This window comes from Meleagris gallopavo, chromosome 1, assembly GCF_905368555.1.
Source record: "Meleagris gallopavo chromosome 1, MGAL_WU_HG_1.1, whole genome shotgun sequence".
In the NCBI taxonomy this organism is placed as follows: Eukaryota; Metazoa; Chordata; class Aves; order Galliformes; family Phasianidae; genus Meleagris; species Meleagris gallopavo.
In genome coordinates, this window is record NC_139404.1 from 143,875,047 (window position 1) to 143,897,356 (window position 22,310).

At 41.3% G+C, this 22,310-nt stretch overlaps 1 pseudogene; it reads right to left on the reverse strand.

The window, feature by feature from the left end:
* Positions 1 to 4,128: 4,128 nt before the first annotated feature.
* On the reverse strand, positions 4,129 to 21,240 carry LOC146545670 (uncharacterized; annotated as a pseudogene).
* Positions 21,241 to 22,310: the final 1,070 nt, after the last annotated feature.

Sequence of the window (22,310 nt, forward strand, 5' to 3'; positions counted from 1 at the left end):
CTGGAGCTGATGTAAAAAGGCCCTGCTTTGCATCTATTTGTGTTTTATAAAATGTATTCTGCATCAGTCTCTCAGAAAAAAATTGATGTCCTGAGACAGTGGGAGCAAAGCATTGCTTCAAGTGACACAGTAACAATTTCATTGTTTAACTTAAATAATAAAGGCTTTGGAGCTCTGGTTTTTATTTTTACATGTTGAAAGTGAAACGTGGCAGTGATGTTCAAGTAAAGAACAATGTCACTTGTTTTTCTGCTGAGTAGTCCATACAGAGATGTTCTGGCCTACGGTGCTTTCAGCAGTGGGTCAGCTGGGTCAGCTAGATTTGGGACAAAAACAGGTAAAAAGAAAGATGGCAAAGACGCATTTGAGTGTGCTGTTTTCTGAAACTTAATTCTTGGTTATTGTGTCTTGTCTTTTTCCTACATTACAGGAGTAAGAGTTGATTAAAGAAACGAAGAACAAGCACAAGCATAATATGAAGTTGGAAATTTAAATTTCCATAACCTAAATTCTCAGCCTAAGTGACATAGATAAAGAAAAAAAAAAATCCCTCCAGCCACTTAGACAAAAGTTCTTTGGATTTTTGTCTTTTCAATATCAAGAACAAAGTTCTCCTTGCCCAAAAGCAAAAGAAAGCGTTAAGAGCTTATGACTGCAGGAAGGAGAAGGATGTTTAAGTTCCAGACATGTCAGAAATTCATCCTAAAATTAGAAGGATAGACATCATTATCTGTTGTGATTCTAAATACCTTTGTCTGGCAGTTTGTTTCTTTTAGCAGGGTGCAAAGGACTGCTCTCTTGGAGAAGGCTGTTTGGTGACTACCAGTGGCTCTTGCTACATGACTGAGAGGGACAGACGCTTTCTAAGCGATCTGGTTGAGTCAGGTCAGAAATGAGCCTCATCATCATTCCCACTCTGGGTGTTCTTTTTGTTTCTGTGCTTTTCCTGCTGTTTCTCCTTATGGGATAAACCCCATCTCTCTCTCCTGCAATAGATTTTCAGTTTTCATTACATCTGTATTTAGTACTATATTATTAAAGTTTTGGCGGCTTTTTTTCTTTGGTTCATGGTCTAGTTTGAGTTAATGCACATAAACAACACCTCCTCACAGCTGAAAGTATTGCACATAACCGAAGACCTTTTTGTTTCCTGGCACAGAAATGAAGTATTACAGGTGTGTCTGCAAGCACCAAATGAAAAAAAAACAAATACAAAAACAAAAACAAAAAAAAACCTCAACGAAATGGCAAAAACAATGACAGCATTAGAAAGGTTTGTTTATTCATATGATAATGGGCAGCTTTAATGTGAACTTTTTACATCGTCGAATCAGTGAGATCAATTTAATCCGGGTGAGTTATTCTTCTCTTGGTGTAAAAGACCATTGATTCTTTCTATTAGCTCAGCGAGGGAGCTCTTCAGCACAGTGGCACACTGAGGAAGCTGGTTGAGAGCCACTGAAATCAGCAGGAGTCTTTTAATTGAGTCTGAATTGGGCCCCAACACTGTACATAACTGCTCTCCTTTTGCAAAACTTTCAGTTTCTTGAAGACAACGGGATTATCTGAATGAATCTTGGTTTATCATTTAAATATTCTGGGTGAATCGATTCTTCGTGGAGAAAATATTTTACTTACACGACGTCTTCTGTGTGTTTAAGTTCTCTAAGTGTTACCATTTATAATCACTTCATCATCCTTTGTTCAGGTGACTAATTATAATAAAATATATTTAATGCATAAAACAGTATGAGACTCGTTTTTATACATTCATTTAATTATTTTTTACTGTGACAAATCACATTGTTAGAAATGTACTAACAGATGGGGTAGATTTTAAAGTTGGTATAAATTATGACTCCCTAATTTTTGCAAGTGTTGAAGAATTTAATTGTCTCCATTCAAATTTTTGGCTTAACTCCTGTGGTTTGACTTGTTAGGATTCCAGACACGCAACACAAGGAGCAAGGAATTTCTGGACTGTGCAGTGCCTTTTTGAGGAAAAAAAAAAAGAAAGAAAAAGGGAAAAAAAAAAAAAAGAAGAAGATGAAGGAGCAAAGAAGAAAGTTAAGACAAAAGGAAGGTCTGAACAGGAGTACTCAGTCTGGTCTGTTCCAGAGCGAGAGTGAGGGTGTTGAAGTGCTCTCGCTGAATAGCTCTGCTTGTTAGGGGCAGGACTCTCTTGTTTTGCTCAAAAACCAGGTGCAATTTAAAAAGGCTCGTAGTGGGACCCCAGTCCAGGAGTTGGTGAAACTCAGAGCACAGAATTAGATCTTGGGTACCTCTGCCTGGCTGTGAAAAGTAACATAGCAATAAAAAACACTGTGTGACTTTTCCCTTCCCTTCCCTTCCCTTCCCTTCCCTTCCCTTCCCTTCCCTTCCCTTCCCTTCCCTTCCCTTCCCTTCCCTTCCCTTCCCTTCCCTTCCCTTCCCTTCCCTTCCCTTCCCTTCCCTTCCCTTCCCTTCCCTTCCCTTCCCTTCCCTTCCCTTCCCTTCCCTTCCCTTCCCTTCCCTTCCCTTCCCTTCCCTCTTTCTTCTCACTTTTCTTTTTTTATCCTTTTCTCTTCTTTTTTCTCTTTTTCTCTTCTCATTTTTTCTCTTCTTTTCTCTTCTTTTTTCTTCTTTTCATCCATTTCCTTCATCAAAGTGCAGAAACACACTCCCGTGGAGAATGTATGAGTTCCAGCTGCAACAGCTGTTTCTTGCCCATTTGTTCCTTCTGTCTGTCAGACTCCCATATTCCCTCAGATATTTTAAATGTGTGTGTTTGCAAAAGGAATCTTTGAGATTTCTCTTCTCCTAGCTTTCTTCTCCAGCCCCCTCTAGCCTACTCAGTGGCAGTGTCACTCCAGCAGCTCACCCTTCCTCCTTTGCTCTTACAAAGCAGACCTTCCCACAGCTTGGAGAGATGGGCCAATGTGGGGAGTGATATGTTTCTCACCTACTGCTCTGAACCTGTTGCCATGATTCTCAAATCCTTCCCTATCATCCTTTACAATATGTCATTCCTCCTTTAGTATTCGTTACTACAAAGCCTACCCCTGGTGCTCCCAGAAAATACACCAATTTAAATATCCCACCACCAATACAGTATGATGTTCAGCAATATAGCTATATATTCAATTATAGAGGTGGGATTCATGTCAGCAAGCCCTATGCAGCTGCCTTGGATACATTTGGATATCTACAATGACTCCAGATGTTTGCATCTGGTCAACTGGCTACCAGACTCTGTGATAAACATTAGCTGCCCTTAGTGGCTGAAATATTGTGCTACACAGTTGTTGCAATTTAACACAGCAGGGGGACGAGTACCACACAGTCGTTCACTCATTCCCCCCTTCCCAGTGGGATTGAGGAGAGAATTGACAAAAGCAAAGTAGAACTCGTGCACTGGGAGAAAACTACTAAGATAAGGGAAATGGACAATTATGACATACACACACACAAACACACACATATATATATATGAGTGTATATAACAAATGATGCACAAGCAATTACTCACCACCACCCTACTGATGCCTGGCTAGGCCCCCCAAATGCTGAAAGAGAGACAGATGAACTCCCACTCTCTTCAAAACTTCTTATGCATAATGTCACATGGTATGAAATGTTTCTTTGGCCAGTTTAAGTCAGCTGTCCTAACCCTGTTCCCACTCAGCTCCTTAGGCCCTTCACTGTAAATGGCCTTGGCTCTGTACAACACTGCTTAGCATAAACATCGGTGTGTTGTTAACATTTTTTTTTCTCCTAGAACCAAAACATAGCATCATACCAGACGCTCTGATGAAAACAATTTCATCCCAGCTGAAGCTAAGACAACATCCATCCCTTACTCTGTACTATTTACATCATGTTCATGTCTCACAGTTTCTACACATCCTAATTAATTAGCATCATCTACCTTGCTTTTTGTATATATATACAGACATATTATTCCCATAGTCTCTGGAGCATTCGTATAAATTATCCATGATATTCATTTAGTTCACTACTTCGGGCTTTGTGGTAAGCCACAATTGACATCGCTATAGAATCGTAGAATCATAGAATCACAAGGTTGGAAAGGATCTACAAGATCATCTAGTCCAACCATCCTCCCATCACCATTGCTACCATAAGCAACTAAACCATATCTTGTAGCTCCTCATCCAGACGCCTCTTGAACACTGCCAGGGACGGCGCCTCCACCACCTCCCTGGGCAGGCCATTCCAGTGCCTGACCACTCTCTGAGAGAAAAAGTTTTTCCTTACGTCTAACCTAAACCTCCTCTGGTACAACTCGTGGCCATTTCCCCAGGTCCTGTTTGTTGCCTGGGAGAAGAAGCCAAACCTCTCCTCATCACAACCTCTCTTCAGGAAGTTTTAGAGTGTAATAAGGTCTCCCCTGGCCCTTCTTTTCTCCAGACTAACCAATCCCAGCTCCCTCAGCTGCTCCTCATAAGTCTTGTGCTCCAGACCCCTCACAGCTTCACTGCCCTTCTCTGGACACGTTCCAGGGCTTCAATGTCTTTCTTGCAGTGAGGGGCCCAAAACTGAACACAATACTCAAGGTGCGGCCTCACCAGTGCTGAGTACAGGGGGATGATCACCTCCCTGCTCCTGCTGGCCACACTATTTCTAATGCAGGCCAGGATGCCGTTGGCCCTCTTGGTCACCTGGGCACACTGTCAGCTCATGTTCAGCCGAGCATTAACCAACACCGCCAGGTCCCTTTCCTCTTCACATCATCACGTCATCCAGCCACTCATCCCCAAGCCTGCAGCACTGCATGGGGTTATTGTGGCCAAAGTGCAGGACCCGGCATTGGCCTTGTTGAACCTCATCCCATTCACCTCAGCCCAGCAATCCAGCTTGTCTAGATCCCTCTGAAGGGCCTCCTTACTCTCAGGCAGATTGACACCACCTCCCAGCTTGGTGTCATCTGCAAACTTACTGAGGATGCACTCAATCCCCTCATCTAGGCCATCAATAAAGATATTAAACAAGATGGGCCCCAGTACCGACCCCTGAGGGACACCACTTGTAATGGGTTACCAGCTGGACTTAACTCCATTAACCACTACCCATTGGGCACAGTCCTCTAGCCAGTTCCTTACCCAAGGAAGAGTATACCTGTCCAGGCCACAGGCAGCCAGTTTTCCCAGGAGAATACTGTGAGAGACCATGTCAAAGGCTTTGCTGAAGTCTAGGTAGACTATATCAACAGCCTTTCCCTTGTCTACAAGTCTGGTCAACTAGTCATAGAAGGAGATGTGGTTGGTCAAGCACGACCTGCCTTTCACGAACCCGTGCTGACTGGGCCTGATCCCCTGGATGACACACACATGCTGTGTGATCTCTCCCAAGATGATTTGCTCAATAATTTTCCCTGGTACTGAGGTAAGGCTGACAGGCCTATAGTTCCCCAGATCCTCCTTATGGCCCTTCTTGTAAATGGGAGTCACATTGGCAAGCCTGCCATTCTCTGGGACCTCTCCAGATAACCAGGAGCACTAATAGATGGCGAAGAGCTGCTCAACAATCACCCCCGCTAGCTCCCTCAGCATTCTAGGATGGAGCCCCTCCAATCCCATGGACTTGTGACAGTTCAGATGGAGGAGGAACTCTCTAACTGTCTTCACCTGAATCATCAGGGGTATATTCTGCACTCCATCCCAGACTTCCAGATCAGGACGTAGAATGCCCTGAGGATAACTGATCTGCCTATTAAAGGCAGATGTAAAGAAGGTGTTGAGGACCTCAGCCATCTCCTTATCCTCAGTGGTGACATTTCCCACTATATCAAGTAAAGGATAGAAATTCTCCTTGGTTCTTCTCTTACTATTAATATATTTGTAAAAGGATTTCTTGTTCTCTTTTACTGCAGGGGCCAATCTGAGTTTAAGTTGGGCTTTTGCCTTCCTAATTTCCTCCCTGCATACCTTAGCAACTTCCTTGTAATCTCCCCAAGTAGCCTGTCCCTTCTTCCAGAGGACATAGGCTCTTTTTTTCTTCCGGAGTCTCAACAATAGTTCCTGGTTCATCCACACCAGTCTTCTTTCCCTACAGCTCACTTTATGGCATTCAGGGACAACATGTTCTTGTGCCTTTAAGACTTCCATCTTGAGGAGTGTCCAGACTTCCTGGACCCCTTTACCCTTAAGGAGTGACTCCCAAGGGACTCATGCTACAAGCATCCTGAACAGGTCAAAGTCCTCCTTCTGGAAGTTCAAGATAGCAGTTTTGCTAGTCACCCTTCTGACATCTCCAAGAATAGAGAATTCTACAATTTCATGGTTGCTCTGTCCAAGACAGTCCCCAGCCTTCACATCTCCCACCAGTTCTCCTCTGTTAGTGAAGAGCAGGTCTAGCAGGGCACCACCCCGGTAGGTTCTCCTACCAGCTGCGTAAGGAAGCTATTTTCCACAGACTCTAGAAACCTCTTGGACTGCTTTCTCTGCACTGTATTATATTTCCAACATATATCAGGGAAGTTGAAGTTTCCCACAAAAATGAGTGCTGGCAATCGCGCGACTTCTGCAAGCTACTCATAGAACGCCTCATCCATCTCTCCATCCTGATTAGGCAGTCTATAACAGACCCTCACCAAGATGTCACCCCTACAGGCCTTCCCCCTCATCCTTACCCATAGACACTCAACTTTATCATTCCCAACCCCAAGCTCTTTAACATCAAAACAGTCTTTAATATAAAAGGGCCACACCACCACCCTTTCTTCCTCGTCTATCCATTCTGAAGAGTTTGTAGCCATCCATTACAGCACTCTAGTTGTGCAAATGGTCGCACCATGTTTCAGGAATAGCAACTAGCTCATAGTTAGCCTGCCACACAATCGCTTCCAGCTCCTCCTTCTTGTTGCCCATGCTGCGTATATTGGTGTAGATGCACTTCAGCCAAGTCATCAGCCTCACCCCCAGCTCAAGCATCGTTTCTCTAGGCTCATCTCTTGTGAGCCCTGTTTTGTCCCCTTCCCCCATCGTAGCTAGTTTAAAGCTCTTTCAATAAGACCCACTGGCTTCTGCGCTAGGATTTATTGCCCTCTTTGAGATAGGTGGGTTCCATGGACAGACAACTGGCCAGGGGCCAAGAAAACTGCCCTGTGATCAAGTAACCCAAAGTTTCTACTTCGACACCAGACTCTGAGCCAATTATTCATTACTTGTGCTTTCCAAGCCTGGTCCGTGTCCCTCACTGCTCCTGAAGGTATAGAACAAAAGATCATTTGAGCTCCTGTTCCTTGAACTAAACGCCCTAAACCCCTGAAATCTCATGCTAAATGCTAAATGCATTTTTCTCAATATCTGTAGCAGCAGAGTGCAGGCTGCAGTTTTCTTTTACTTGGAGATGTATCCAGTATAGCCAGCAGGAGAAACACAGCCTTACCATTTGTCATGGGCCAATCCAGACTGCGTTGGAAGAGGGGGAAGCTCCTGAACACCTACAATACATAGACAACACTGTGTGGGGCAACACAGAAGAGGAACTTTTTGAGAAAGGTAGAAAATTAAAAGAATGAGAAACTTGAGAAACTAAGAAAATGGCCACCCATCAGAGGCCTGCAGCTTAATACAGTACTCATGATGCCCTTAGGACTGACCGAGCTTAAACTGCCAAATAGCTCTTTATACTGGGGAACATCTGGGCTCCTTCACTGGGTGATGATCATAGGAAGGTGTCAATGGGAGAAAAATGGCCAGTCCATTTCTCAGAGGAAGTTATTGAACATGACTGACCCAACTGCTTCCATCTATCCTATCCTGAAGTGGTGCCTCACTTTCATGGCAGATCTGTGCTTAGTGCTTTTTTTCCCTGTTTAGTTCAAAAATTTCCCTGTAGCAAGTTCCCAATGTCTCCTCACGCTCTTGTGACTTGCGCTCACATTCTCTGAATATGGCACAAACAGGTTGAGGATTTGTGCCTGCACTCAAAATGAAGTAGAGACATAATTTACACTGACATTTTCTGGGTTTAGCACTGCTAATTTCTGCTCGAGAGACTTCGTTTGTATATAGAGTACATACAATACAGGTATATGGAATAAATTCCACTACATGTGCTATTCTATTTCTGTAGACAAAACTACACTAAATTAATGAGGAGCATTAATGAATGTCATCAAATCCTCTGAAGTGATTATGGTCACAGATCTGTGGCTACAGGACTATGCTTATAAGACTAGCAGGCTGTTTTTTCCATGCCTGACTGTCTTGAACTGGTATTAGGGAATTTGAAAAACTTGGACTTAGAGTTTGGTTTTGAAAGTTCAGCTGATTCAGAGATTAGATAGTAGTGCTACATTTTCTGTACCCATTATCTCATGATTTAAATGCTCTCTGTTTTACATTATCTAATGATTTAAGTGCCATAGATATCTTTGTTTGACATCCAATATGAAATAATCAACTAGCTTAGTGTAACATTGGTCCCATCAATCAAACTTCCTATTCCTTCCACAGCATTGTTAATGAAATGTAGAGAAGAAAGCCTACAGACTTGAGTATAGCATTAGAATTAAGGAGGTGAAAGATGACATTTCATTATTCATTTTTTGTCTTTGAGTCCTACTACTTGATTTCAACATAGAGTCCAGAATAAACATATGCCCAGAAAATGCTTTATAAATCCTATCACATTTTTCCTAACAATTCTTTGCTTTTAAACTGATTTGCCAGTAATATAGCAACATTCAACAGACAAGAAAGGCACTGTCTATTTTAAAAATATATTTTATGATGGTGGTCATCATAATTCTCTTTGAGCGCGGATCCTGGGGGGGTCTTTGTGCCCATGTATTCATTATGGTGAGATGCCTCAGCAAAGGCACCAGGATGGGTAACATCTTGACAAAACAGCTTATTGTTCTGTGTGGTATTACTTATAAACTCTGTTGTTAGAATGGAGCTATATATGGACATAATTCCTCATGATTTTTTCTGACTGATTCGTAGGTGAAGGTGGAAATTTGTAGATATAAAGCTAAAATACTATATGGACGACCACAGAGTTGTTCTGAGGCCTCATTAAAAAATAATATACCAGTAAATCAAAAATGAATCTTGCACAGTTCCACAGTCACATAACAGGGCTCTGAAACAAGCAAAACAGGCAGGGTGGCAGACATCTAGATCATCTTACCAGTCACCTTGCTCTCAGCTGAACAAAACCATCAGGGCATGAGACCTGCTGGTTGGAGAGCCAGGCAGGCAGTTCCAAGAGGCATTGGGAGGGTGATGGACAGGAAAAGGAACTGGAGCAGAGGAAGGCCCATGGTGCTCTGAGGAGGCATCAGTCAAGACTGGGCTGGTGTTTGTTTTGTGAAGTTATGTTTGGTGAGGTTAATAATAAAGGCAAGCCCCAGGAGAGGGACAGAGCTGAAAAGCAATCCCGTTTGCAAGCCTGCTGTTCAAAGCAGAGCAGGGGCTCCAGCTGCTTGGAGAGTCACCTTTCTTTGAAGCCATCTTGAGGTGAAAATTTCAGCCCTTTGTGGAAGTGGTTAAAGCTTTTCTAATTCCCCTTTAATTTGGGAGTACTCAGAAAGCTCTCAGCATTTTTGCAGGTAACTGGCAAGCTCTTTGCTATTCTTTAGCGAGCTCTTTTCTTTTACTAAGAGATCAGGATTGAATTATTGTTAATATACACAAAAGAGGGGCATTAATTAATTCTAAGGAAAAGAAGATATTTAACCCATTCTTACAATTCTCACCTAAGTACCTAAGCCCTCATCTGGGACTGGATTCTTTTAAGAATGTTTCAGATGATCATGAAGTCTTTTTCAATCAGTCACACAAGTTGCATTTGATGCTGTACAAAAAGCCAAAGTCTCTGCTCTAGTGCATTGTCTCAATACTCTTCTACAGCACAGGCAACTTCATCTAGCCAGCTGTAGTGGAAAGGCTTGATATTACTGGTTTTCTCCTCTCAGAAGATTTATGTGGTATTAAATAGGCTAAAAAATGTGTCCTTTTGCTTGTGAAGAAGAGGGACACTATAATAGGTTCAGACTTTTTTGTGAAGGAGTCAAAATGTAGAACCAAATTCTGAAAAGGTTTTAATTAACAGCTTGGTTTTGCCAGACTTTTCTCGTGAAGAACTAACTTAGCTTATGGACTATAACTCCAAAAAAGAACTATTGATATGTTAATTGTATATGACTATGAATGGTTATTTATGGCATTGGATCTCTCTGCTAAACCAATTATGCTCTATTTGTGAGATTTGCATTATACTGCATCCATGGCATTTAATTAAACTTCTATTTCTCTTCTTTCTTTTTGTTTCTTTCTTTTTGTTTTGCTTTCCCAGCCTTAAATACATGATAAACTATACTAGTCACTCAGTGGTTAAAGCTGAAATCAGCTATTCATTCCATTGCCCGTGTGTACATCCTTCTCCACTTCCACTGCCCAAAAAATCTTAGCTGTGTCCCCTTAAATGTTAATTTACCAGCTTACCAACCCCAGCTCAGTGAGATTTTACATTCGTATTTTACATAGTTCTACAAGAAGGCTGATCAATCACTCCAATTCTACTGACGAGAACCATTTTTCTATGTCTTAGTGAGTGTTTAAATATATCTGTATAAACATAAAGGGGATGTTTAAAAACAGTGTAATGGCAGTGCACGCTGTAGTCTGAGTGTTTCTTTTGGTCTCCTTCTGCCAGTTAATAAACAGAGCAGAAAGTCAACGGCATAACCAATGCTCTAATTCAGAACATATCAAAAGGTTTGTGTGGGCGAGGTAAATGGGGCTGATAGTGCGTCAGGAGCTGGCTGGATCCCTCATTTGCTCATTCACAGAAATTTTAATGTAGAACTAATTTTCAAGTAGTTGAATTTTTGTAAAGAAAATGAAAATCCTTAAGGGGACAATTTAGCTGGAATCCTTGAAACACAGTTCAACATGGATTGCCTTTTCACAGCTGTTTCATGTGGAAAAGGATCTTACGTTTTCATTCCCTTGACACCTGCTTTCTCTTTCTTTTCTGCAAGTGTATTACAGTGAACCTATTGAAAGGGCTGACGGGTTAGTGGAGAACGGGGATAAATGATGATACAGGACACACTTTGTTACTTGAAACTTGCTCTGCCTCCTTCTCACAGTGTCAGTGCCAAAATGCTGGTCTGGGGCTTTCTGTGGTGGAAGTGTCCAAAAGTGGGGGGGATAGAGAGGTATAGAGATACACAGCCCCTTGTATGCACTAGTTGCTGGATTACTGGGGCAGAGTGCCGGGACACTGAGAGTACAGGAGCTGCTCTTCTGGTCCACGTATATATGCATAGACACACACACATATATATGTGTGTACATATAATTCCACCATCCCTGCTCAGTCAGTGACAAACAGCACAGAGCTAGCTCTTCAGTTTCAGAAAATAATAATATCCTCTTCCTGGCTACAATGCTATTCATCGCAGCCTTTTGCCAAATAACAGGCCTAAGTGGCCTGGAGGTCTTTCTGTGGACACTATTCCCTATTCAGTTTCCCACAGAACATTTTGAAATATGCCAGTCCTAAAATATTTTACATCTTAGAAAAACTCTCACTGGCAAAATTCAGCTCTCAGACCTCTGTTCTCTAAGAACCTGAGTCGCTTCTGTCTCAGCTGAAGTCTGGACAGAAAGCAGTCTTGGCATCCTGCATCCTAAGTGCCCAAATTAAAAGGTTAACAACACAAAGCAAGAACAATTTAAAGCTATTTTCTGTGTGTGATCGCTGGGATGGGAGGACATACTTGGAATAATTGTATCAGAAAGGAATCTGTTTAATTATGTTCCCTCTACTGTTACGCATTAGCAAATAAAGTAGGGCAGCAAGGAAGCATTTATTCAGCCTGTTTGCTGGGGCAAGTACAAAAGTGTTTATCGTGACATTGGTACAGGAGCCATTGCTGGAATCCAGTTTGAGGTAGCTGAGGAAAAGAAAAAAGAAAAACAAACAAACAAACAAACAAAAAAAGAAACAAACCCAGCTCTTATTTCAATTGGGATAATTTGCAAGTACCCAAATGTTCTGTTGTGTGAAAGGTTTATTTTACGACACAGATCCTATAGTTACTGCACCCCAAATGTTCTTTTTTTTTATGATTATCTAAAGCACAGACAAATCATGAAAAGACAATTGTACACTTTCTTGTGTCGCTTTATGGGCTTTAAGTGCCTACAAAAAAGGATTCCTTATGCTTTAATTTCTCTTTATTTTTTTGACTGTAAAGACCCATGGGGTAAATGCCAGTCCCACAATCCTGCAGTTATATGGTTACTGTCAGCCTGCTCAAATGATGCTTCCTGTTCATTAGGCGTCCTTTCATCTGACAACAATGTACTGGCTTTGCTGCAATTCTTAGTCAACGCCCATCTCTTCAATAGCCTGTGAATAGTATTAAATAGTGTTTATGCTAGCTATTGTTGCCTTTTGTGTGGTTTGTCTAATTCACAGAGAAAAGTCTGCTTTTGTGGTCTAAGGCTGGCTACGTCATGGCACGCCATGTGCCTTCTGATGGGATCCATTCCTGCTGAGTGATAACATTACAGGCCTGAACTCCTTTGCAATACAATCCAGCATTCTTAACACAGTCAATACACTCACAGGCAATCTAGTTTACTCTTTATATTAAGAGGTTTAGGGAGACAAAGCTCATCTAAATACCTGCTCCTGAAACAAATAAGAGAAATTCAACTGACTTGAGCGTGTCTCCCCAGCTCCCACACCACCCCACGATGAGCACAAAAAAACCAAAAATTACAAAATGCCGAAACTGTATAGATAATGCCCAAATATCCCAGGTAGAGACATTCTGAGTACTAACATGGCGCATTTCAACAAAGAAGATGGCATCATTGTTCCTGGTTATTGTACGAGATGAGGCTTACTACTGGAGTCAAAGCAGCTGCTTTTCTTTGCTTAAAATACTCACAAAGGAGACGGGATATTGTGCGGATGATTACATTATCCCGTAGCTCAGGAGCCTTTGCAGGACAGGTACGTCGCTGTGCCTTGAAAGGGCTTTTGATGTAAGCAGATCATTAGAGGCTCAGTGTGTAACTGATCCTTCCCTGTCTCTGGCTTTTGGTGCATCTGGGTTATTCTTGTCTAACCCTACGCTCCCTGTTGTAGGTATCTAAAATCTTTTGTTCTCCTCCCTCCATCCCTCCCCCCGGCCTCATCGCTGCACAGCTTAAATTGGTTACCAGATTTGCTTTGGGAAGCAAACAAACACGTACGTACAAATACAACTGGGAAGAGAGACTTGTGCTGCTAAACAGTGCCATTTGTCTGTCCCAGGAGCTGTTACCCTCGATGCGTCACGCTTTGAACAAGATCAAGAGTAGCTTTTGAAAAATATGGCAATGAGAAGAATGCACACAAATAGTAATTATTACTATGTAGCTGCTCAAGCTATAATACCCTTCATGGCCAGAAGCAGGGGACAGGGTGGGGCTGGGAGTAGGTGGAGGCTGAACTTTGTGCATCATCGGAGAGCACTGCAGATTATCCTCCTGATCAGCATAACGAGAAGATCCTTCATACCTGCTCTTCTCTGAGGTGTTATAGACCACATCCACAGAGACACTTAGGACTGTGAAGCTCCTGGCAAACAAGAGGCACTGAGGAACACCCACAGGTGGTGTGAACACAGATTTCCACCCCAGACCTAGCTGCTCTTTCAAGTCAGCTGGAAAAGGCTACTTAATGCTTCTTCTTGGTCACCTCTGGCATCAGTGTTGAAATGCACCTTACAGAGCCTATTTCTTGCCACTGCTAGTAGAGAGTGGGATAGCCAGCCCAGATATGGACACTCAAGTTTGGGAAGATGAATCCCACCCACATGTACTTAGTGCTTGTGTGGATGCAGAGCTCCACATTCCCCTGTCCTCCTCTCCTACTTGAGAGCTGGTTCTTCCAGATAGATAGCAGAGAAAAAGCATGAAGCCCTTAATAATTCCCTTTTTTATTTTAAAGCTTCTGAGTGCCTCCAAGCTATACAGAAGGCAGTCATTCTTTCCATCTCAGAGTGAAAAATGAATTTAAAGAACGTCTGTCATAACAACATAAAAGCATTTCCTGAATTACAGCCCTGACTCCTGAATGAAGGTGTTTAACTGAAATGAGTCAGTGCAAGTGGAAAACCTCGTTGCCAAAAAACAAGGAGGAACCTGGCAGTCCAGAGCAGCTTCTAGATAAGAGCACTTTCCCCTGTATGCAGAGCACTGTGATACAGAAACACACTGAGCAAACTTGACTCACATGGAGCCAGTCAACAAAAGAGAGCCTATGCCCTGCACACATTTTGTATCCCATTTTGATCGTGAGTATGAATGAGGTGGGCTTTGAACACTGCCTTTGGCAGAAGGCATGGGAATGAAGTAGTGGTGTCAGAAAAGCTCATCGATTTTGCAGGACACATCCAAGATGTACATTATAGTTGGGAGGAAGAGTACTCCATTTTTAAAAGGTAATTTTTCAATGTGCTGCCCGTGTTTTTGCTTTTGTGCAAGTTATAATGGTTTCATAAACATTTTATGTGATCAGCACTTAGCAATACCGGGGAAGTTGGCAACTTTGACTAGATTTTACAGATACCAACTTTTTTTGCCATTAATACTTTTTTTCCTTTCTGTTTATATTCCTAGATCGATTTCCAATAGTTAAAATTTAAACAATAAACGCAACCTTCGTTTTCAAGTCTGCAAATAGGACAGACAATATATGCAACCTCCTCATTGATTGACTCTTCTGTTTTTATAGATTCATCCTCTTGAAAGAATCATTAAACACCAGGGGAAATGATTTGTTGCCATTGATTACATGACATACTGCTCTGACATACACAGTTTTTATATCTAAGTTATTAATTATGTTGTTAATGTAATTTGCAGACCGTGAGATAAATCATTCAGCTTCTGACTGGATATTACTAGATACATTGCATATATAAATACATCTTTGGGTGGGAAGGGAACTGCTACCAAGAATAATAGATTAGATGGCTAGTAGTTTGGCTTATAAATCATTATGAGTTAAGGAAAACTTCCTCTGCCCATTTATTTTATTATCTTGGAAATGCTGAGTCTCTCAACGTCGCTGTTGTTTATGCACTACAGTGATACACATAATCATTTCAATACAGAGGAAAGACTCGCAATTGTTCTATTCATACTCTAGTCTCATTCTCTCAAGAATTTCACAGTTTAAGGTTAATAAGCTACAGGACACAGAAAGCCAAGCTTAATTTGGGTCTTCCCAAAGGCTTCACTGATTTTTTTTCCCTATTCTGGTGTAGGGTACTTTGCACTGGCTTAGTTCTCCGCAACTTTTTTTTTTTTTTTTTTTTTTTTTTTTTTTCCCCCAGCAATGATTGCCAAGAAATTAATTATGACAGCCGGTGTTGTGAATGCGTGCCGTTGTTGTCTGCTGCCACTAGCGACAGCCTTGCGCGCTTCAAAGCGGAGGTCTCTGCATTTGTACCAACAAATCGTTTCTAAAAGTTCCTCCTGTTTTGTCCTTGGTTTCAACAGGTCTGGCTCTTTCCTTAGTTTCCGAAGGGTTTAGCAGCAACTATTCAGCAGTTACCCTGGGAGCACACTGCAGATTATGCATGCTTGCCTGACATTTGACAGATGCCATTAAAAGGCCCAGTTTCCTTTTCAGAGAGGCCAGGGGGTCGAGGAGGGTGGAGGGCCAGACACATTTTTGAAGTGAGTGACACATGTTTAAATGTCAAGGTGGTCTTACTGAATCGCTAAGCACAAGCCTTACACATTGAAACCAAGACTAGGTGTGAAATGTCCTTTTTAGTTAGAGCTCAGAATTCACATCTCTTGCTATTGTTGAACTCAGAGATGACATAGTCCTTCATTTGCACAGGGAGCTGTGTGCTGAAGATTAAATTTTGTTCCTAGTTATGCTAAGGTTCCTTCGAAAGTCTTTCCACAAGATGAATAGTGAATAAAACATGTATTTTAACAGGTAGGGCTGAAAGTGTGGAGCTCTAAGAGGAAACTTTTCCCCTCTCCCTGCATAGTTTTGTCCATGCGACTTATTGACACTTGGTGCTGGGAGGGTGATGGGGAGCAGAACTACAGCCGCAGGTGGGATACCTGCACAGAGGACAGTTACTCATTCGACTTCTTAAAAGAAAGAACAATTCTGCAGCCCAAGGTGAATCCAAACACCTTCCTTGTTTCCTTGAGTATATTTCTATCTTTAAGAAATGTTTAGAGCGTCAATGACAGTGCTTGATTTGATGTAGAGAACATCAGCATCATGGTTGAAATTTTTCACTGTTGCAATCAGAGCATTCACAAACTGAAACAAGGAGGTGACCACAAAGAAGGGAGTTGCTCCTGTTTTCAGAGCAGTCCCAGCTGCAGGCTAGATGAGCAGCAGTGCACATCTCTACCTCTGCCCTTCCTTTGCCCTTGGGGTCAACCAAAAGGAAACTGCAGTGATCAGACTACATGCAACTCTACATTTGCATATGTTTCCAAATTCCCTGTGTGGGTGACCAGGGGTGGAGATGGGAGCACACTGTTGTGTGTTTCAGTAGGTAAAATGGGGAGACCTTGGAAGTTAGTAGGTACTTTTAGAAAATGGCCGTCACTATTGGCTCTCCAGATCCCTTTTAAAACCAATAGAAGAGATGTTGTCATCACTGGGGATGCAAATTTGAACCCTTCCAGAAGACACTGTCTGTTACAAATTAATTCATAATTTTGAAGTATTGCACATTAGTTTCATGCTCTGTGGAACCAGCAGTATCAGCTGGAATAAGGAACGGTTCCGGAAGTCCTGGTTCAAGGTTCAGCATGCAGCAGTCCCTACCAATCTCAAATCTGATTTGTCTTGAGTAGATATTGCCAATTATGTCATGGTATATGGAGGTAGATGGATATCTCCTTGGAAGGAAAAAAAATGGCCTCTATTATTTTGACTTGTCATCTAAATTGAATTTGAACTCAGCTCTCTAGAGAAACATGTCCACTGCATTAAACAACTGGGGGAATTAATGCTCTCATCGATCCTGCTCATCATTACAGATGTGTGTGCTTGCATCTGCACCTGATTTCTTCTATAAGGGAGTCAAAACATGGGCCCGAAGGGTCAGTGCATGCTAGTCTTTCCGGCTGTGCAAAGTGAGGATAGTCCCACTATAGGTCTCACAGTGCCTCTGGGTTCATTCTGATGTAAGTGACAGAAGAGGTTGGGTCACAAATGAGATGCAGAAGCAATTGGCCGTTACTGGCTTTAGTGGCTCCTTTTAAACATAAGTAGAAACAGGAAAATGAAATCATTTAAAGTTGATGAACATGTTTAAAAATAAAGTTATCAAATATATATCAATACATTTAAAATTCACTATAGATTTGAATGACAGTCTCTGACAATGGTCTGTACAACATGGAAAAGAGTTACTGCCCATCAGATGATAAATGCACACTTTGAAGGACTTTTGCCAATGGAATACAGTGTATGCTACAGTCATATATCCATTGATTGCATCCTGAGTTGCCCACTTGCACACTCTGAAGCAAAGGCCCTTATTTATGTTTGTTGCATCTCCTCCCTGGAGAAATGTTTTCATTTTTCTTGGTGAGTTTGGTTAAAGACTGTTGGTTTTAATTTTGGCCTAAATTTTCTGCTTGCTCTTATATGGAATAGCTGTTGGGTTTTCTATTTTTTGTTTGTTTGTTTGTTTTTTCTTAAAAAGATTAAAGTAGACATTGGTTAAAATGCGTGAAAATTTGTTGCAGAAAACAGAGTGCCACCTTTTTACTATCACAGTTTAAACCTACAAATTGACTTTCTGGCTGATAAAGAGGACAGGAGGCAGATGAGCAGAGAGGAAGGAAGAGCATCCTAGGAGTGATGACAAAAGGTGCTGGAAGGATCCCAGATTATCAGCATAATGTAGGAAGGGGGTGGAGGACAGCATGCTAATGTCCTTTCCTGCCTGAAGCTGGTATGAAGGCCTTGGTGGATGTGGGGAATGACTCTAAGAAAACATAATACTGGGGAAAAATAAAATAAAATTGAAAAGCACAGGAAACTGAGGAAGATAGATCATATCATTTAATTCCACCTTAAATCTGGCTAAATTATTTATTCCTATTATTTTTTTCTTATTCAATGATTTCAGAGCTTCACTCTGAGGCTTGAGAACCTTAAGTTCAGGGAAAATCTATTCACAAGCTATTTTCTAATGCACCTTGAATTACTGCTAAGAAATTAAATCAACCTCCAAACCTCCTGTAGCCTTCTCTTCTTCCCTCCCTGTGTACTTCTCTCTGAGAAAGTAGTGAGGCAAACAGAGTGTTGTCTGCTAATAAAATGCACATAGATAAAAGACATAAAATTAACATATCACTAGATTATAAAATCACAAATTCTATTCAGTTTTCTGTTCTGGTAGCCTCTTTGTCAGTTATTAATTTGACCTTTGCAAACACCCCTTGCAGTTCGTCACATGGTTATAAATCAGCTACGCTTTCAGAAGTGCACACAAATCTCCAAACTACCAAAATAGCTCTGTAGTGTACAGACAAGCACTCAAATGCTAGTAATGCACTTTAAAGTCTATTGGTATCCCTAGGCTGAAACTGTGCAGATTTGCCTAGAGTTTTGTGGCAAGCTTGGAGTGCTGCTGGAGCCAGACCAGATCCCTTGCTCCTGAGCCACACTCTGCTCTCTGCAAATTGCCTCATTCTCTTTCATTCCCAATGTACAGTCTTAAATTTCTTTGAGGTAATGCTTGTAAATTTCAGGTTTTCCAAATGACAAGTAAAAGAAGAGGGGAGAGGATATTTTTAAGAATTGTGAAGCTCACTGCTTCTAGATTTTCCTGTCCACTAAGCAGATCATTAAAATTTTATCTAACAGTAACCCGGATAAGTAAGTTTTCATAGAATCACAGGATGACTTGGATTGGAAGGGACCTTAAAGATCATTGAATTCCAACCTACTGCTGCGGACAGGGTCGCCAACTATCACATCAAGCTACCTAGGGCCCCATGCATGTGGCACCCACAGTTTCTCTGAGCAGCCTGTGCCAGTGCTTCACCACCTTCTGAGTAAAGATTTTTTTCCTAATATCTAATCTAATTCTCCCTTCTTTAATTAATGAATCATAGAATCATAGAATCATAGAATCATAGAATCACAGAATCATAGAGTGGTCTGGGTTGAAAAGGATCACAGTGATCATCAATTTCAAACCCACTGCTATGTGCAGGGTCACCAACCACCAGACCAGGCTGCCCTTGAATGCCTCCTTTTAGTTTAAAGCCATTCCCCCTTGTCCTGTCACTATCAGGAAGGGTAAAATGTTGGTCCCCCTTCTGTTTATAAGCTTCCTTCAAGTACTGGAAGGCCACAGTGAGGTCTCTTCACAGCCTTCTCTTCTCCAGAATGAATAAGCCCAGCTCCTTCAACATTTCTTCATAAGAGAGGAGTTCCAGCCCTATGATCACCTTCATGGCCCTCCTCTGGACCTGCTCCAACAGCTTCACATCCTTCCTGTAGTGGAGCTCCAGAACAGGACACAGTATCCCAAATGAGGATTTACAAGAGTAGAGAGGGACAATCACTTCTGTTGCCCTGCTAGTCACAACTCTTGCTCTTCTTTATCAACCCATAATTTCAAAAGATCTGCTAGTAGTTCCTGTTGGTTGCAATCTACTATGCTATAAGAGGAGCCTTGGAAATTTGGATGTGTGGTACTCATTGTGATTTTACAAGTGGCCCAGCCCTAAGGATACAGGCAAAACTCTTGTTTATTTGGCTGAGGCTGTGTGGCACTGAGGTAGTGACTCATGGTTTCTTGGCAAGTGGCTTGTAAGCCTCATAATTCAAATGCATTTCAGCAGGTTCCCATAGCAGGACCATCTGATTGCCTCCTATAGGCTCTGCTGAGTCCCACATCCACGCATGTGTGCAAGAGGCAGCTTTGCACCATGAAAATTGCTCCATGCATATGCACCATCCCTGTTTTGTCTTTTGCCTAAATGGAAGGACCTGGGGAAATTAGGCACCTAAAGCTGTAGATAGGCACCTGCAGACATCTTTGTACCTTTCCGGATCTGCCAAAGAGGCCTTCTGCCCCAGTGCTGTTACCAGCTTTCTGAACCATGTACTCGTTTGCCAGCATATGAGCCCATTCATCTTTCTTAAAAAAAAAAAGAAAAAAAAAAGTTGCAGAACAGTTACAGCCACAGCAATAGCTCTGAGAGGAACTGTTGACTTCACTAATGTTTACAGATTAGAAAATGTTAGTTCCATGCAAATTACACTTAATTACTCTTGTAGGATAATAATTATTTTTCATTAATAGAGTCCTAAATCTCTGAAAGCCTTAAATATTGTATATCTCATTATGTTACACAGTACAAATCCAGTGAAACCCTTTCATTAATTCATTAATGATTAGTTGGAAAAACAATGTGACAGATTATTATACATGCCACCAAGTACTATTAGTGCACTGATATACACAGCTTAATTTAGAACTTTTATATTAGAGTTTAAGTTCTTCAACCATGGAAATTGAGTAGAAAATGACTATAGAGATAAATTTTCATTTGATGTTTTTCTTAAACCACATTTTGTACCATGTACTCATTACACAGTTCAAATTGTGACAAAAAAAAAAAATATGCCTTTAACATTGGAAGACTACTGTTGTTTTTTGTTGATGTTCTTAAAGCCAGCTATCATTTAGTTAATTGATTTCCAGTAGGGCAGAATGTCAGAATGAGCAGTGACGTAACTTTTGAAAGTGGTGAAACTCACAGACTTTGTGCATGCTGAATCTGCTCCTAGACTCTGCTGGATCAGCAGTTTGGAGATGAAGAACAACCAAGAGCCGTCCTGTATGGTGTTGGAGCTCTGCGTCTGTGCACCTAAATCAAGCTTCTACTCCTGGACTTCTACACTCTCCCTGTGTAGAAGTGCCAAGAAAAGCACTTAAAAGGTATGTGAAAGTTGGTTGAAAAATAGCACCTTCTCAGAGGGAGAAAGATCAAATGAGAGCATGAGTCCTGTTCTCTGCATGCCTTTGTCACTAGTGGAGGCAGATGGGTATACCTGGCATATAGTGTGTCCTAATATCATAGCCTGGGGTAGGTCAGATAAGTGGCACCCTAAAGGATCCCTTATTCCCAGTAGCTCTACCCTGCAGAAGTACACTTTAGGGTAGGAAAGCTGGGACCACATGCAGATGACCAGACTTCCCGCCATAGTGTCTATGCCAATAAAGTTATTGGCATTATCACTACACTTCAGATGACAGAAGAAAAAGATGCACATATTTCTGTCTGGATGGACCCTCATAATAATTGAACCATGATTAAATGCTGTTGAATTATTACCTTATTTTTGTGAACTCTACAAAAAATATGGAGTCCAGCCATATCCTATGTCCCTAATGTCCCTAAATGAAGGTGCTGGAAATGCCTATTGGCAAAGCAGATGAGTTGCAAGAGATCCTGCAGTAACTTCTTAGTGAGGAGTACTCTTTTTCTACTCTTAAAATGAGAGAAGTGCTTATATAGCTTGTCTGCTTAAATAGAATATTATGTGAAAAACACACTGGCATAACCCTTGGAAGATCTTGTCAGTCACCAAGAACTGTCTTCCTTTTCCACCTCGGTGTGATATTGGGTGGTCTTTGGTGGTTGCAGCATTCTACTCAGTTGTGCCTATACTGAATAGGGAGATCCAGTTTCCCATTAAGAACTTAGTCAAAACATAGTCTTTCTATTCCACAAAACAGTTTAATTTTTTGAAATATGCTTTGATCGCACTGCAATACCGTCATGAAGAAATTATTATGCTTGAGTCATTTCTTAAAAAAATTTTTTTAAAGTAATTTTTTTTAAATATTGTAACAACTTATTGAAAACTTGTCTAACATTCCACTCAAAATTTGAATGACGAAGTGTAATACAGGAAAACACTGAAAAAATGAAATCAGAATTTGGTGGCTTAATCAAGTCAAAATTTCAACACTTGCATATAGAAAATGATGTTGCTGTTGTGTGCCTACAAGTATTTTGAAATTTCCTTGTCTCTATTGTCTAGTAGAAAGGTCTCCCCTCAGAAATATATTCATGATGTTATTCAGAGCAAGAAGTTTCACACACTATAATGAGCTGGATGTGAAAACAGAAGACATGCACTTAAGCAACAAACAATGCCATTTTCTCCATCCCATAGTAAGCAGAATACAAAAAAAAATTCATTATTTGCTTCGTTTGTGTCTTTTGGGGACAATAATATATGATAAACATCATTAATGCCTTATATTG